We start from the raw sequence: 17306 nt of genomic DNA, 5'->3' as shown, positions 1-17306 counted from the left end.
GCAAAGACATAATCATTATCATGCAAATTTACCAGTAAGTGTTTTTTTAAAAAAAATCTTTTTTATTATTATTATTTTTAGCCATACCTTTTGTTATACAGTGTATTTTATTTAATATTGATTTGTTAGAGACCACTGGGACCCTCTTGTGACCCTATTTGAGACCAGAAACCCAACAAGGGTAGTGTCAATCGTGTGTTCCCCATATTTCCAGCATAAATATTTCTGTGCCTACAAGTATGCCTTATTCCTGGCTGAATGATGGACAGTAAAAATGTCACTTCCTCGCAGCAAATATTAGGGGTCAACATAAACAGTGACAGCTGCCTGCTTTACTTTAACGTGCAAGTCACAGATAACTTTGTTGTATTATTAGCTGTCTTTCATAAGCAACCCCCTCCCTTCTTATTTGTGTTTCAAGGATGGTCTTAATTGTAGTTTAAAAGATTATGCTGGTGGTGGTGTTGCAGCACCAGTCTCAAGGTAGAGGCCATTAGATAATTCCTTCCATCAAAAGATGTGAATGAAAAGTACCTGGCTATTGAAGGAAAATCAGGTTCCGAGTCCGTCCTGTATCCTGCTCATTCGTGAAAGAGTAAAAGAAGAGTGATCACTCATTCTGAGCAGTAAAGCTAACATCTGTTCCAAGATGATAATGACAGGTTGGCTACTGTGCCGATGGCATATGGATATTTTCGCCATTAATATCACACCAATACAAGGAAGAGCAAAGAATGGACTTGTCGTGGGCTGCAGGCCCATTTGGACTGGTGCTAACGCAAGACTTTTTATGTTACTTGTGTTTTGAATGAGGGATCCTTATTAACAATTTCCCAGACTCTGCTTTATCTTTGAAATGATTCCCTGTGTGTAATATATATTGTGACTATGCTGGATAGAATGGAAGCAAGTACCTTCAGAAATAATCATCGCTGTCATAACTTTCATTTAAGTCCCTCGGCGCTCAAGTGTGTGCTTGTTATAATTCATTTGTCTGAGTGAAGGCTGAGTGCCTGTCTTCTACGTTTTCCTTCTGCTCTTCCTTTGGCTGCCACAAGATGGTGTATGTCTCTCTGGAGACTCTGCCTTAGTAGGCCCCATGCTGAGATAAACTATTTCAGTCAATCTCTTCCCTGGAAAAAGAATGGCTACAGCCTTGAGAGATGAGAGGTTGACTGTTAACCATAGTAAATACTGTGGGACGTGAGGGATTTGATCCAAGCCTCTGTAATATTTCTTTTGGGAGCAAAGGGCTTGATATAATAGCCAAGTTGACAGGGGAAGGCAAAACAAAAGAAAAACAAATGGTTAATTAGCTTAATTCTTAGACTGTAATGCCAGGCCTGCGAACCCTATCATTTGCACATTCCCTCATAAACCATATTTTCATGTATGTATTGTCTTTGGGACATACTGGCATTTTGATCATCCTTTTTCCACACTGTGTTGTGCTAGTGGTGTGTGGGTGTGTGTGTGGGTGAGAGAGAGAGAGAGAGAGAGAGAGAGAGAGAGAGACAGACATGGCACAGTTATTTTGAAAAGTTTAGGAATAGTAAGTTATTTTCAAGAAGTCTGTGAATATCTGATGGCACCACACTTAACTCTGGATCGATGTAGTGAGTGGGACTTTAGACATAGTGTGACATGAATTTGAAGATAAATTTCACTACCATTCACTAAATAAAGATTGAAAACTTTTCTGCTTCTAATATTCCCTTGGACCAGAGGAGGCGGTGTGTTAGAGATGATAAACATTAAATGGGAAAACAGATGATCTTTGCTCATATTAGAATCTGCAACATTCAGTTTTATAAGCGCATCCAAGTTGTTTACATTTAAACATGTATTACATTTAAGTATGTTGAATACTCATTAGAATTGCAAACCATTATTTCTCATATGTGCACTGCAAGTTAATGGTTGAATGCGCATTTTGAATCGTCGAGATCAGATTAATGTATCCTGTCATAAATGTGCAACTGTTCAGTCTTCTTGAGTAACGCTGACACATACGGTCTCCTTGGTTCTTTTGTTTAGATGTTGTGGAATACATTTGTGAAAACCTGTCAAATACAGCAGAAATATTGTGGTACAGTTGAACAGATGCTTTGGTTAGAGCGATCCGTGGTCCATGCCCTCTTTCACTGCTAAAGGCTAACGGTATCAGGAGTGTGGGGCAAGCTGTAAATCATGTTTTTATTTAGAGGCATCGTGGGAGCAAAAGCACTCTAGAATGCATGGAAAATGCATGTTTTTTTTTGTTTTTTTAATAGTGAACATTGTGAAGGTATTGGATTAAACAAGGACTAGAACACTTGCCTACCAGATGCTCTTTTGATGGAAATTCAAAAAGCATTCCATTAGATGATCAATGTGCCTTGAGGCCAGTGAGTTTTCTTGTATAGCAGTCACAATGTTAACAGGTTAAACATTTTAACAGATTTTTTAGACCCAAAACAGATATTGTTAAGATAAGGTGGTATTAGTCTAGAGTTTATGTCTGTGACTAAAATGCAACCTTAAATGCTGCAGCCTAAATGAGATGGGTTGGATCTGGACATGATCTTGACCCATATCCCATATGCACTCCATAATTTTAGAAAAAGCGTTGGCCTGTGTGCTGCCACTATCAGGTTAGTTGTTTAGTGTATTTCTGTAGAACGTTTTTACAAATATGAAAAGATATGGCTGAGATGATTTCCCATCTGATTTCTTCAAGGCAAAAAAGTCTGCAATTTGATGATATAATTTTGTAGGTGTTGTAAAATGCATAGTACATAGATCGAATGAATATAAAAGACATTCTTCATACTCTGTCTCTGCCATTCCTCTATTGTCAGTTTCATATTTTAGATGCTCTGAATTGTTTTGGGATTGTCAATTTTTTTTTTTTACTTGTAAATCCATGAAAAATTTTACTTATGACATGCTTGTGTATTTTATGCAATAATAGGCAAATGAAAATTTTGTTTTGATATACGTGTTTGTGTCCGTCTTTACTTGACTTTTTGGTTTCACATTTCAATGGTGTCTGGCCAGTTATGCTTTTATATTAGGTAGCTTAAGAGAATATACAGGCAATGTCTTGAATTCCAGCCACAGTTCCTCAACATTTTCATTCTTGTTTTTGAAACTGTATTAGTGCATCTTAAAGCTGATCTACTGTATAATGATGACAAGAACCAGAGATCTTGAGTCTGCTCCCTAAAATTTTCATTTTGTGATCTGTTATAGGATTATGGATAATGTATTAAACTAGCTCTGAGTTTGATGAGAGAAAACTGCTTAATTTTTATTTTAATTTCCTCTGCTTGTCTTACAAGAGTTATGTTTTTGAATAGGTATTTTGAGGTTCTGGTCATTCAAGACTTTGTTCTTCCATGCCAGAGTTAATGTAACTGAAATGCCCCGTTGTATAATATATTCAACTTCATTGAAATTTAGCACATCATACGAGATATTTGATACATAGTACTTTTATTGGTATGGTATTGTGAGAAATGCAGAATTACTTTGTCATTTAGCAGGTTCATCAAGCACCAAAAATGAGCAAATTTGAACTCTTTTTGTACTTGAGGAAAGTCTATTTGGTAAAAAAAAAAAAAGAAAAAAAAGAGGCCAGAATCATGCAGAAGTTGACATTAATGTCTTTAATGTCTTTAGTGGAACAACAGCAAACAGCAGTGAGACTTTTCTAATGCTGTATGTGAGATCACTCATAAAGGGATCTGACACCATTCTTCTGCACAAAATCTCCAGGCCTTTGTTTGGTCCTCACTTATGGCCGGTCCCCTTTACCTCTTCTCACACATTTACAATGGGTTTTAGGTTTTGGGATTTGAATGGTCACTGCAAAAGCTTGATTGTACAGTCTTTGGTGTTTTATATTCAATCAGGCCACCCTAGACAAGGCATTTTCAATCACTGACTCCTATAGCTCAGATGCACATGTGCAAGTTTGCAAGTTCTTCTTGGTTTTTTTTTGTTTTTTTTCCCTCAGCCGTTTCATTAGCACACTCCTCGTCTAAATAGGTATGTGTTTCAATCTAGATCCCATATTACTGACACTTGTGTAAAAGTGCTGTGTGGTCAAGGCCAGTGCAGTAAACAAGGCTTGAATTATGCCCATGACACCTCCAGAAGGCCCATATTACTGACACTTGTGTACATTCATCAAAATATCTTCCTTTAGCTTTATTAACAGCCTGACACATTTTCATGGAATTTCAGCACATATATTTTTTCTAGAAGGGCTCTTCAAGCCTTTATATTTTTCCATGTCTTCTAGAAGTCCTTTTTGACGAGTGGGATGTGCTTGAGTAGTCGGGTTCATCACATAAAGCTTGACTGCTGACTTATCATTTATTGTAGTGCACTTTGACCATTTTTGTTCTGTCTAAAGTTCTGACAAAGTTTTTCTTTGTTGTAATTATACACAGGATACGATTTTAAATATCTAGTGCTAACCCATTAGTTTCAAATAGGGCCCTGCTCTCTCATTTCACGATAGATACCACAACCTTAAAAGCTCTTCATGGGGGACATCACCCTTTGTTGGTGTTTCACTAAATTAAGCCCATAACCCCTAGCGAAGGCTTAACAATGAAGTCTGGCATCCCAGACCCAGCCTCATCCAAACTCGCTTTTAAATCAACCCCATATATTTGAACCAAGTGTTTCCTGCCATGCAGAGCACCACCAACACCATTACTGCAGGCTCAGTGCGGCCAGTCTCATATGGCCTTTACGCATTACAACACTAAAATAGGCTGTTTTGAGTCACTAATTGCTTGTGCAATTGGCCTGTTGTTTTATGTTTTTTGGATACCTAGAATTCCACCTTGCACTGCAGTTTTATTCAAGGATTACTGAATCTCAAATATAAGTGATAACCGTCCCAGAGCTTGCTTCTCAGAAACACTATGTATAGGCATTTATACACTCATTAGTGCATAGCTGACGGTGACCTATTTCATGGGATAAAACAAGGGTTAATATGCTTTAATCCCTTTTAGTAGTTCTGTCTCATGGTGTTTTAGAACTGGGTTAAGCAATGCAATATTTTCAAACTGTTTTAACTGCTGTCTCTATTAGAGCTGAGGTATCAAATACAGGACAGTCTGTTTCATCTGGGTAAGCCGTACATTTAAGCAGTGTCCTTTGAGGTCAGACCTAAAATGGTCTGACATAATACTATCCTTCATGTGTTCCTTCTTAATGGAAAAAAAAAGCATTATTAAATGTATTTAATTAATGAAAAGTAATAACTGTTCTTGTTAATTTGATCATCAAAACTGTTTAATTCCTTCTCCTTGCCAAGTTCTGGCAGAGACCAGTTATAGTATGTCCTTAATCACCATATTAGTTACTAGACTCTCAGCAGCTTTGGTCTTTGTGGAGGCTTAACACTTCTAGCCATGGATCCTTTGTCTGGATCTTGCTGATAAGACTTGCCCAATCAAGACAGATGGCCTTTCTGCCAGTACTTTCTAGTTTCTCTTTTGTTTTTTGCTCAGTCATGAAGAGAAGTAAGAACTTTAATAAAGTCACAGTATTTAAAGTAAAGTTGTTGTTTTTAAAAAAATTTTTTACTTTTTTTTTATACAGTCTTCCCTGACCTGGACCAAATGGTTATACAAGCCAAGTTCCATAAGGCAATGTGCACACAGTGTGACCTGAACTTTAAAGCTGTTTTCAAAACCCTATTTGTTCCAGTATATTAAACTCCATGCTTCCTACCTGCACATCCCTTAAACATCCATAGTTCCTCTTTCTTTGTATGTTTTGTTTTTTTTTTGGTCTCTTTTTGTATCTGTCTCTGTCGCTCAGTAATAGAATTTCAGAAATATAGGTTGGGTTATAGTCATTCTACTGGCATTCTTGGTATAAAAATAATTTCAGTCATAAAACAGCCACATTGATCCCCAAGGTACAGGAGCCAGATTTCTGTGTAATATATTCAACTCCAGCAAATTCACTTACTCCAAGTTTTTTATGGTGTGGAATTACTATTGTTACAATATTATGTCGTTAGTTTCTCAGTGCTAACTTCGTTTTTAAACAGTTTTTGACAGATGTAAGAGGCAGAAGAACTGGATAATACCAGTCTAAAGGAAGCATCTAATGGTTTAATGGAACCTGCCTTGCCTTTTCCTTGGGCCAAATGTATGAATCGAACCATACATCATAGAACACATTAGGCTTGTACTGTGCTTTTAAATTTTTCCTGCTGTGCTTTGGTGCAAAGTCACAGATGAAGTCCATGACTAGCAAGTTATACTTTCTTCTCATCTGAACATTGCAGTTCTAGTCATGCTTAATGCTTTTTTTTGTGTACTCCTTCCAAGGAGTCTTATGTTTTTTTATTTTTTAGCTTAGACACGATATCTGCACTTTAGGAATCGTGGACCTTGAGCTTGTATTTGTTTTTACCCACCCTCACTGTGTGTTGGGATAACATGCACTTGCATTCTTTTTTTGGAAAGTCAACAGCTTTTTCAGATGCTTGAAACTTTTTGATTACTATCCTAATGTTTTTTTGCACCAGTGGTGTCTTTAAGCCTTCTGTTTTACTCTGTTTCACTGGAAACCTTGCCTACTGCTCTGCAATTTTTACTATCCCTACACCACACACACACACACACACACACTCTGAATGGCAACTTTATTAAAGACACCTTCCCCTTCACAATTGGAACTTCCCTGTATGGAAATTAGACATGTAACACCAGAGTGCAGCAAATTTTCCATGGATGAGCTTCTGTGTATCCACTTTAGAACAGGAATATCGAATGATCTGATAGATTTGACTTTGAGCAAGGCATAGTCATTGGTGCTAGACTATCTGGGGCCAGTATTTCAAAAATTGAGCCTTATGGGTTTTCTTTGGCAACAATGTTGATGGGCTATAACCACATATGATCGGTACAAGTGTCATCACTGTTTAAGGCAAATAAATGCAAAACTCCAGTGGGCCAAGGAACAAAAACTGGATCAATGTGCAGTTGTTATATGAATCCAGATTCCTGTTGCACCATGCTGACGGGAGGGTCAGAATTTTGTGCAAGCAGCATGAATTGATGAGCCCTTCTTGTCAGGTTTCAACAGTTCAGGGAGGTGAAGATGGAGTAATGTGTGTTCTTGACATACCCTGGGTCCTTTTGATACCTGTGCATGGACATTTGGACAGTAGGGCTTACCTTAGCACTGTGGCCAACCAAGGTCATCCCGTCATGGTAGTCGTTTACCCTATAATAGAAGGACATTTTCAGCAGAACAATGCACCATGCCACAAGGGTCATATAGTCATGGATTGTTTCCAAGAACATGGTAGCAAGTGTTCCTTGCTTCCCTGGCCTTCACAGTCCCCAGATCTTAATTGTATAGAGAATCTCTGGGACAAGGTAGAACAGGCTGTTAAGAGCATGTCTGTACCTCCATCTAATTTGTGCCAACTGCAAGAAGCTATCCTGTCCACATGGGCCAAGATTCCTGCAGAACAATTTCAACACCAAAGGAGGTCCACTGCACTGCTAGATCGGTGTCACCAATAAAGTTGCCATTCTGTGTGTGTGTGTGTGTACACTCTGATAAGCCACACCATTAAAACCACTGACAGGTGAAATGAATATTATTGATTGTCAAACTAAAATGGCTCCTGTCAAGGAGTGGGCAGCAATTGAACAGTCAATTCTTGGAGTTGACCTGTTCGAAACAACAAAAATGGACAAAAAAGTACAAATCTGAGCGAATTTGACTAGGGCCAAATTGTGACGGTTGGATGACTGTGTAAGATAATCTCCAAAATTGCCAGGTCTTGTGGGGTGTTCCCAGCATGCAGTGTTTAGTATCTACCAAAAGTGGTCCATGGAAGGATAACTGGTGAACCACCAACAGGGTAATGTATGCCCAAGGCTCACTGATGGAGAGTGGGGAGTAAAGGCTAGTCCATCTGGTCAGATCCCACAGAAGAGCTACATTGGCACAAATTGATGAAAATGTTAATGCTGTCAGAGAGAAAAGTGTCAGAACACACAGTTCATTGCAGCCTGTGTAGACTCAGATCAGACAGAATGCCCCTGCTCACCTCTGTACACTGTTCAAAGAGTCTACAGTGGGCAAGTGAGCATTAGAAGTGGACCATGGAAGAAAGTTCTAGGCAAAGTTCTGCTGGGAAACCTTGGGTCTGGGTATTCTGGTGGATGACACACACCACCTATCTGAGCACTGTTGCAGACCAAATATACACCTTCATGGCATGGGTGGCCTCTTTCAGAAGGGTAGTGTGCCCTGCCAAACTGCAACAATTGCTCAGAAATAGGTTGAGGAACATGACCGAGTTCAACTCGTCTCCAAATTATCCAGATCTCAATCTGATCTAGCATCTGGAAAAATGAGTCCAACCCATGGAGGCCCCTCCTCGCTACCTATAGGCCTTAAAGGATCTTCTGCAAACATCTTGGTGTCAGATACCACAGGACCCCTTCAGAGGTTTTGTGGAGTCTGTGCCCCAACAAATCACAGGTGTTTTGGCAGCAGAAGGGGGACCTAATCAGTATTAAGCATGTGGCTTTCTAGTGGCTCATTGGTGTATATACTCTACCAAAACCAAAAATAAACAAAGGCTACAATACTTTGAAACTGAGATTTAAAACCTGATCTGTTGTGTTTTCTTTATATATCTCTGGAAGACATATACCTTTTGCACGTGTGGATTGCTCACCTGCCTAGTTGAGACTTAAGATTCCTCTAAAGTGGTGGAAGATGCTTTTTACTCATTTATCATAATTATCCTGTCATCTGATGAGCATTGCCGAATTGACCTTTGACAGCTGTCACCTGCTAGTTAATCTGGTCTCCAGTGGTACTAAAACTTTCATGCAAGTGTTGTTCATTATTGGATGGCTGAATTGTCATTTTCTACAGCGCAACTTAGACAAACGGGTATGCCCTATTTAAAGATAACTAGATCTTTCTCTGTTGTCGAAAGACTAAGGACATGATGTTTAATTCATGCGTTACCCTGTATGCGGTTTCTTGTCGAAGCCAAATTTGTGATCAGTAAACTGAAGCTGTTTGACCTTAGGTGAAGTATGAGCCTCCAGGCTCTGCTGACTTTGTTAGTTGTAAGTCCCAAGTTGGATATAATCGCATCTGATGAGGGTTTAAACACACTCTTTGAATTAGAAGGCTAAACTTGCATTTTGGATTGCACTTGGATTTTGGCATCCTATTTTTCTCTCATTTCTATTCATCACAGTTTTCTTGCTTTCTTCTTATTCTTTTTCCAGTTAAAGATTAGTGGGTTTTGTAAAAAAACAATTAAAAAAACCAAAACAAACAAACAAAAAAAAACGCGCATAATTTTGATTCTCTCTTTCTGTCCCTCCCTCCCTCCCTCCTCTTATTTCATGGGCTTCAGGTAACCACAGGCCCAGCTTGGTGTTAATCCGAATTTCATTGCCTCATAATGGTGTCCATCAAAAGCAGACTCTGTAGCCAGCACGCCTTGTCTGTCATGTCGGTGCACAAATGCTGGTGTAGAATGTAAGCATTCAGCACATCAGTTGACACTGAAACAAAGAAACTTTCTGAGCCAGTCATGTGATTATAATGTATCTGAAGTCAGAGGGGTGCTCCAGGATGACTGACAAAGAGACCTCATTCCTCCCTTGTCATGAAAGCACCTTCCCTCCTTATCGCCATTTGAACAGATGTCATGGCTGGTGAAGTCCAGTAAAGTGGAACAGTAAGGTCTCAGTAGTTCCTTTATAACAGCTAAAAATGAATTTATTTATTTATTTAGGATTCGAGTCCCACAAATATGTTAATACATAGAATTAGTTTTGGCACAGACATTGTCAGCACAATTATGACATTTTATTTTAGGCTAACATTTTGGAATATCCCTAAATTCAAAGCCCAATCTGCTTGCAAGAAAAAATGGGCAAAGATGTTTTTGTTACTTGTAAATTTAAAAGAAAAATCAAAGCTTTTGTGCTTAAGACATGATACCTTACTAAAAGTGGCATTTTGCAGTGTAATGTTCCTTCCCCCAGACTTACTATCAGCTGCCTCCTCATTTGTTCACATATATAAGTACATTAACAGTTTGGATGCTCTTCTGATCCCCTTCCTCCCATATTTTGATGTAGTGTAACAGAAAAAGTGTAGATGCTGGGGAGATGCATTACCTCTGGGCATGTTAATGTTCGCCTCACTGCAGTAGTCTAGTGAAGCTTTTGACTGATCTGCTTCATTTCCAGAGGCATGGACCGAATCCTTTATCGAAGGAGACGCCTCATTAAGTGCCGCCGCTGTGATGCAGGGCAGCGTGACGAGCCATGTCTTCTCTTGGGCATGACCTTTTTCCTCCTGTTCCATTTCTCTTTTGCACTTTTCACTCTTTTGGTCTTCACTCTCATGCTTACTTGCACTCACAGTTCTGTCCTCTTGCCAACTTTTTATATGTATACATATACTTATTTACTTGTTTTGGACATTTAGAAATTTGCACATTAACAATGTGTTGTTCTCCCATGTGTGTATTTACACATACATACACCTATATATGGAATATCACAAAATGAAAGGAGGGGATGGGGCTGGTCTACTAAATATTAAGGGCACTGAAACAACAAGTATGTGTCAGACACATAGTGTCAGACTTAGTTAAATACTGAAATAGTGAGGGAGAAGTAAGAAGGGCTTTTTACATGCAGTTATCAGTTTATAGGTACCGTTTCTGACCGGTCATTTTATATATATATATATATATATATATATATATATATATATATATATATATATATATATATATATATGTATGTGTATGTGTGTGTGTGTGTGTGTGTGTGTGTATATGAATGTTTGTGTATATATGTATGTATATATATAATATGAACAATAAATTAATGCTGACAGGCTATACTCAAATTTTACAAAATCTGGCAACCCTGTATGTGTGTTGTTAATTTTATATATATATATATATATATATATATATATATATATATAAAATTATTATTAATATTATTATTATTATTATTATTATTTTCAGTATTACTGTTCATTATTTTAAAATTAAATACCCAGGCATATATTTAATTGCTTAAAGTGCGCCGTTACATTGCTATAACCCATTCTTTTTATCTCACTATTTCCTATTTTTCTGTCAGAATTTATGAAATGCCAGAAACATGGTCGCGGTTCATTACTTGGAATTTATACAAACACACACTTTGTTTACTTGTGATTTATAATCAATTTTATGTTATCAGCTTTGCTTATATTAAGTTGTATAAGTCTGTGCTTCACTGCAAAAATGTTGTTGCTTGGATATTCCTTGTGATGCCATCTTCTCATAACTATCCTTGAGGAAATGCACTATGACCACCCTTGTTCTCAGCAAGGAGGCATCATTAGCAATAGATTCCTTACCGTCACAGCTAGATTCTCGTGTTTTGTCAGTGCTGCAAACGTGATGTTAGATTTCAGTTAGCATTACAGGTAACTAATAGACTATGCCTTTTGTTTCTGAAAATCGGCATTAAGTAGAACAAACCCATTAAAATAAGTGCTGAAAGTAGAAGGGCTAAAATATTTAAATCAGCAATGAAGTAGCACTGAATTATTCACTTCAGTATTCAGTGATATACAGCAACCTTTACAATAAAAATGACCTCTAGATATTGTTTAACTACTTTTGCGAAAATGCCACTGTTGCATTGCAAATATTGGCAGCATGTCACTTTTGTATGGACAATATCAAAATCAGGCATATTTAAAGTAGGCAGTGTAAAGATTGATGTATGTATTTTTTGTAGATATACACAAGGAATTAACAGCTGCTGATATTTAAACATATATTCCCAATAGATATATGGACTTCGCAAGTCTAGAGTATGGGTGCCTATATGGGTGCATATGTCCTGCTACTCGTACACATGTAAATATCAATAATTAGTATTAGCCCAGAATTTTCATATTGGTGCACTGGTACCTATTGATGCATTGAGTCAATAGCAGATACTTCATTAACCATGCACCTCTAGGGTTGCTCTTTGACCCTGTGCGTGTAGCCTCATCAATGAGATCACGGTCTGGTCCATATTTATTAACATAGTCACAGACTATATCATATTGGGTTATTTTTAATGGAGTATTTACTGTGCCATTGTGTGTGTTTTGTGGATTTCTTTGTTGAAGAGTAAAACCTTTGTGCAGTTTGTTAGCACTCTAAAAAATAAAAAATAAAGAAAAATGTAGGCCAATTGGCAGCGAAAGGCAACCTCTGTAAGCCTGAGAAAAGGAATATTGACTGTAAACTATAGGCTGGGTCTTTTTGTCTCCAGGCGGGTGTCCTAGAACAAAAGGCCGAGCTGATGCGGAATGTGGAGCTCTTATCTGTGCCAGGTTTCCTTCCCTCCAGCAAGCTCATTTAACTTGAATATGCCTCACCCTGCTGTCCCCTCCTCACCTCCGAATGCTTAATAACATTCACAGCATGGCACGCACACTACCATGTGGACTTTTAAATAACTCCTGGCATTAGAGTCTTTGCAGTGGCATAAAAACAGATCATATCACTCTGGCAATGAGCAGCTCTACCAGTTGGATCAAGAGCTTCTCTGAACTGATAGTGTGCTCAGACTCTCTTCACAGACATTCGGTGTAGCTTGACATGCAAGGTTAGAGGCTAGATGTTTTACTGGAAAACTGCATAAATTGGTAGATGAAGAGATACTTTATGCAGACAAAATAAAGACAAATATAAGACAATAAAAACTGAAAGATAAAGTTCACTGTGTGTGTCTTAGCAATTTGAACGTAATTTGTTTCTAATAAATCCACATCACATCATCCTGAGGTGTTTTTCCATTAAAAAAAAAACATTTCCAAAAAAGCCTTCAAGCCTGTTTGTATGTCTTCAACTGTTTTTCATTTGGTAGGTGAATGGTAGAAGATAACCATATATTGCCTTCCCAGTATTTGTTTTTTATTTGATTTAATTTTTGGGGTCCATCTCCCAGTATTTCAGTCATAATGAGCACAAGCCACACTCTTAAGCCTTTTACAAGTAATGCATACAGTTTAGCGGTCTTCAACTATTTAGCCTCTGAACCAGTGCTCCTGCTGGTGTCCTTGGGATGCAAGTCCAGAAAAGTAATGACTGCTTTTTAATACATGGATATGTAACCTCATTTTATGTGTAGCCTCATTATATGAATTGAGAATTCAGGTCTCTGTGCAAAAATGAGAAGTAGTTGGGTTTAGAGAATTAATATCTGTCATGCAGTCTGAGGGACATAGCTGCACAACCTCAAAGGCATTGCCACACATCTTTTGTGTGCCTCACACTGCTGGCACAGTTTGTTATTAATATTCTTTCCTTAAAATGTTACCCTACTGTTTAATAAATTTAAGCGGGGAAGTATTTTGGCAAGGAATTGGTAGGAGGGGGACAAGGCTAAATATTCCTGGCGCTGCATGAAATATGCATCCATTGACTCCTTTTTTAATTATTACAAAGTGCCATACTATTCCAGGCAGAGGATTCCAACATGCACGTGCGCGCACACAGACTTGCACACGAACTCTTTACATTGGCCGTCTGGGACCGTGTGTTCGTGCTCCAACAATTACCGTGCATTATTTAGGAGCAGGAGACAACTCATTTTCCTGCCCTGCACTGGGCCCAATCCCACCGTTCTTTCAGGTAATGGCCACAGTAACCATCAGAGACAGTGGCCTTCAGGACAACCCAGCCTCCTGTTTAATGATCAGCAGAGTGCACATCTGTATGTGTGTGCCTGCTCTATTAGGAGATGGTTGATTGTTTCCCTGCATTTTCCTTTCACTACATTATATATACATGGAGGGTAGCTGTGAGCACACTGTACCATTACCTAGGCTTGTTTATTGTGGCCTTGCTATTAAACCACCTCACGTCCTTCCATGGCTCAAGTTTATGGAAATACATACATTCTTAAAATGTTTTCATTTCCTCTGAAGAGCAGAAAAGGTTGCTTATATACTGCCTGCCAAGGCCAGTCATGACTAATTGCCATGTTTAGAACATTTGACATTGTTAAATGAAGCATCAATTCAAAGGCGCAAATGCACCTCGTTGATTAAAAATCACTGTATCTGAATGCTGAAAGGGTTTTTATTAGGGTTTTGAGGTATGTAACATTCATAAGCAGGTTTGTCCATAAACATTTTTATCTTTTTCCCTGTCTTTAGCATCCCTTTCCCCTCTTAGTCCCATCCCCTGTGCTCCTTATTTCTCTTAGAAATGTGTCTTCTGCCTTACAGTTGTTTATTATGTGTGTGTGTATTCATAGTCATCAACACACTTCCCATTCTTGCAGCAGAAGCAGTGCATTGCCGTTCTTGCACATGGCCTACAGTTTGTGCGGCCCAGCAGAAAGTCTGTAGGCAATGTACATTCCTTGTGAAGGGCATTGGATTGTCCTCAACCTAACCCCACCATCCCCCATCACACCTTGACCTGAGGCTCCTCAGGCTAGCAACATGCTCACACCTCTCTTCCAGAGAACAAAAACACCTCGCTCAGCAGTCAGATTATTTTCCCTGTGCCTGCATTTATTTAGACACCACTATTCCCATGGGCAAACATAATAATAATAATAATAATAAAAACTTCAGGCCTTTTCAAGCTTTTTTCAACTATGTCCAAGACCTTTTTGCTTTATTGTAGTAAACTAAAACTTGTATTTACCTTCTAGACCTGACAACATGCCTCAGATTATCTGAGGTTTTTATAACGTTTCATTTGATATAATCCTTTTATGCACATTTTACACTTAAGTCAAGTGCAGTGAAATGATTTCTGAAATTCTGAGACTACAATCAGAATTTCTACTGTCTCTTGCATCAAAATTCCAAGTGGAAAAACAATATATGAAATTATGATTTTTTAATAAAATAATGTTTAATTAATGTGCCTCACAGTTCAATTTCTGCTGTGAGGTATAAGCCTTTGGCTTTTAATTTTGAGACTTTCATTCCCTCATTTAAACTGTAATAGTGAAACTTTCATACTTCTTTACTGACCATCAGTCTGTCCTCATACCCTCTGTTGCCCTGACATTTTTATTTTTTGCATATGAATTTTACTCTTTCGTGATTGAGGGCACCAAATTAGTTCTTTAGTCAAGAGATGGTTTTCCAATTTTCACTCTGTCTGGCATTTTCTAGTTTTGCTCCCATATAGACCTGGGCTTGCAGCTGATTACACATGAACTCACTCTGCTTTTGTGATATTAATTACGCATCATTAGGGAACTATATGCTGCAGAGTTTTCTTTGAAGCCAGTCGCTGCCTTTGTTGCTATGTCTTCCAAATGTCAAATCTGATTGCATGTGTGATCACTAAACACGTGTAACAAAAGAGTTTAATAGTCTTCTCTTTAATTGGTCTCTCTACACAGGCCTCTTTTAGACAGCCTCATAATCTTAATTAATTGGTTCTTATAAATTTTGCTTCATTCAAAGTCCATCTGGATTCATAACTTGTCAGACAGTTGTGTTGGAGAGGTGGAGTCCTGTCTCCTATTAGTGTACGTGCTGAATAACCTTGCATTGTTTGATTGCTGATGTAGTTCATATATTGGTATGGCCTGCACGAATCATTAACGGACTTAATGCCAAGTTTCAGCTAAGACAAATTGGCCCGTTCTGATGCCTTTCAAAGTGCGTTATGGGACTAAAAATGCAGTGCCCTTTACAAAGGTTTTGCTGATGTATTTGTGCTGAGGACTCAACCTTTCTAGGACAAAACAAAATCGTACATTTACTTAACTACAGTTTGAAACTAGTAGATATCTTGACAAATACAAAATAAGATGTCAAGAAGGTAGAGATTTCATTTCGCATCTGATAGGGGTGTAAAGATTCACTACTTTTAATTGGTTCAGAGAAATGTGCTATGATAGGGCTGCAGCAATTCTTTCAGCATGTGCCAGACACTAGCTGAGAGGGAATTGTGCATCATACTCCCCATTGTTGAACTCATTGGATAATGTCAAGTCAAATGTCAAGTGATGGAGAACAAATTTACAATGCAGCAGCAAGTAGGCATAAAACGGGTTTGGACCCACATTGGGACTTGTACAGAAGACAAAACGAGCTCTAAAAAATGTGGCAGTATGCAAAACTTGTCGAGTAGCACTGAAACAAGGAGCACAACAAATCCTACAACCCACCGTGAGCAACAGCCATGCCCTCCTAAACAGAGACAGCCCATCTGCTTCTTGGCCCTCTTTGTCATCAGCTAGATTCAGCACTATTAAAACAGACCAACTCACCATCAACTTCCTACCATCCAGAATGTGTCTAAATAGGATCTTCAACTGTATTGTGGGGAGTGGGGGAGGGTAGAGGGCTGACCATGATTTATTTTTTACTATAAGCTCATAAACACGTGCTGTAATTTTTTTTTGACTCAAGTCATCAAAATATTTGTTTTTCTGGGTTTTGTTCTGGGTTTTTTTTTTTTTTTTCTTGCAACCAATGTCAAAAATTACAATTGCACAATATCGAACTGCCTAATATATTTTGCACTGCAACATATTGCAATGAAACATTGAATCATCGGCTGCTTACCTGCATCAGATTGTCGATCATGTTTTGAGATGCATGTCATATGCATCTCAGAATAAGATGCATCCCCTAGTATGTGGGGGGATTACTGACGAGTTACATTGTCAAGCTCCCTAAGAATCTCTGCTATTATTTTATGAAGGAACGTGGATTCTATGCATAAAGCTTCACTGCGTCAAACGCTTTGCGAGTTCACCCTGGCACATTTACTGTTCCTGTAGTTTGGAATGTGCTTTCATTCCTTGTTTTTTTTCCCCACTCTTTCTGCTCTCCTGCTTCTCATTTCTACCATCTGTTGTCAGTTGTGTTTCCAAAGCAATCTACTGCCCTGTTCTTTCCTCTAGATGTCTTTGATTACATCTGAAAAGACTAACAAGTGCTCCACAATCAATCTCTCGGATGGAAAAGAACTTTTTTTTAAAAAAGTGAGCAGGACTGGCATTTAGATTAAAATGAGGGTTGTGATTGCTAATTTTTTGGAGTACAGCATGACAGCACAGTCAGTGAAGGCTCAATAGGAAATGCTGGTGGTCAGAAGAGGAAAATTAGCGTTTTGGGCTCTGATTTATAGACTACATCTGGGCTTCCTTCCATTGTTTTCAATTAGAAATTACAAGATGGCCTCCTGTGCACGAAGTGGTGCATTCCCACCAGCTTTCTCCTCTCCGACCAATTACACA

The 17306-nt window shown here is 38.4% G+C and overlaps 1 protein-coding gene across 2 annotated transcripts in view; it reads left to right on the top strand.

The window, feature by feature from the left end:
* Window positions 1-17306, top strand: part of atad2b (ATPase family AAA domain containing 2B) — a 61377-nt gene that overhangs the window by 30089 nt on the left and 13982 nt on the right. The window lies entirely within an intron of this gene.

The sequence above is a fragment of the Electrophorus electricus genome, chromosome 7, assembly GCF_041902795.1.
Source record: "Electrophorus electricus isolate QZ-2024a chromosome 7, ASM4190279v1, whole genome shotgun sequence".
Lineage (NCBI taxonomy): Eukaryota > Metazoa > Chordata > Actinopteri > Gymnotiformes > Gymnotidae > Electrophorus > Electrophorus electricus.
This window is presented reverse-complemented; position numbering and strand designations above follow the sequence as displayed.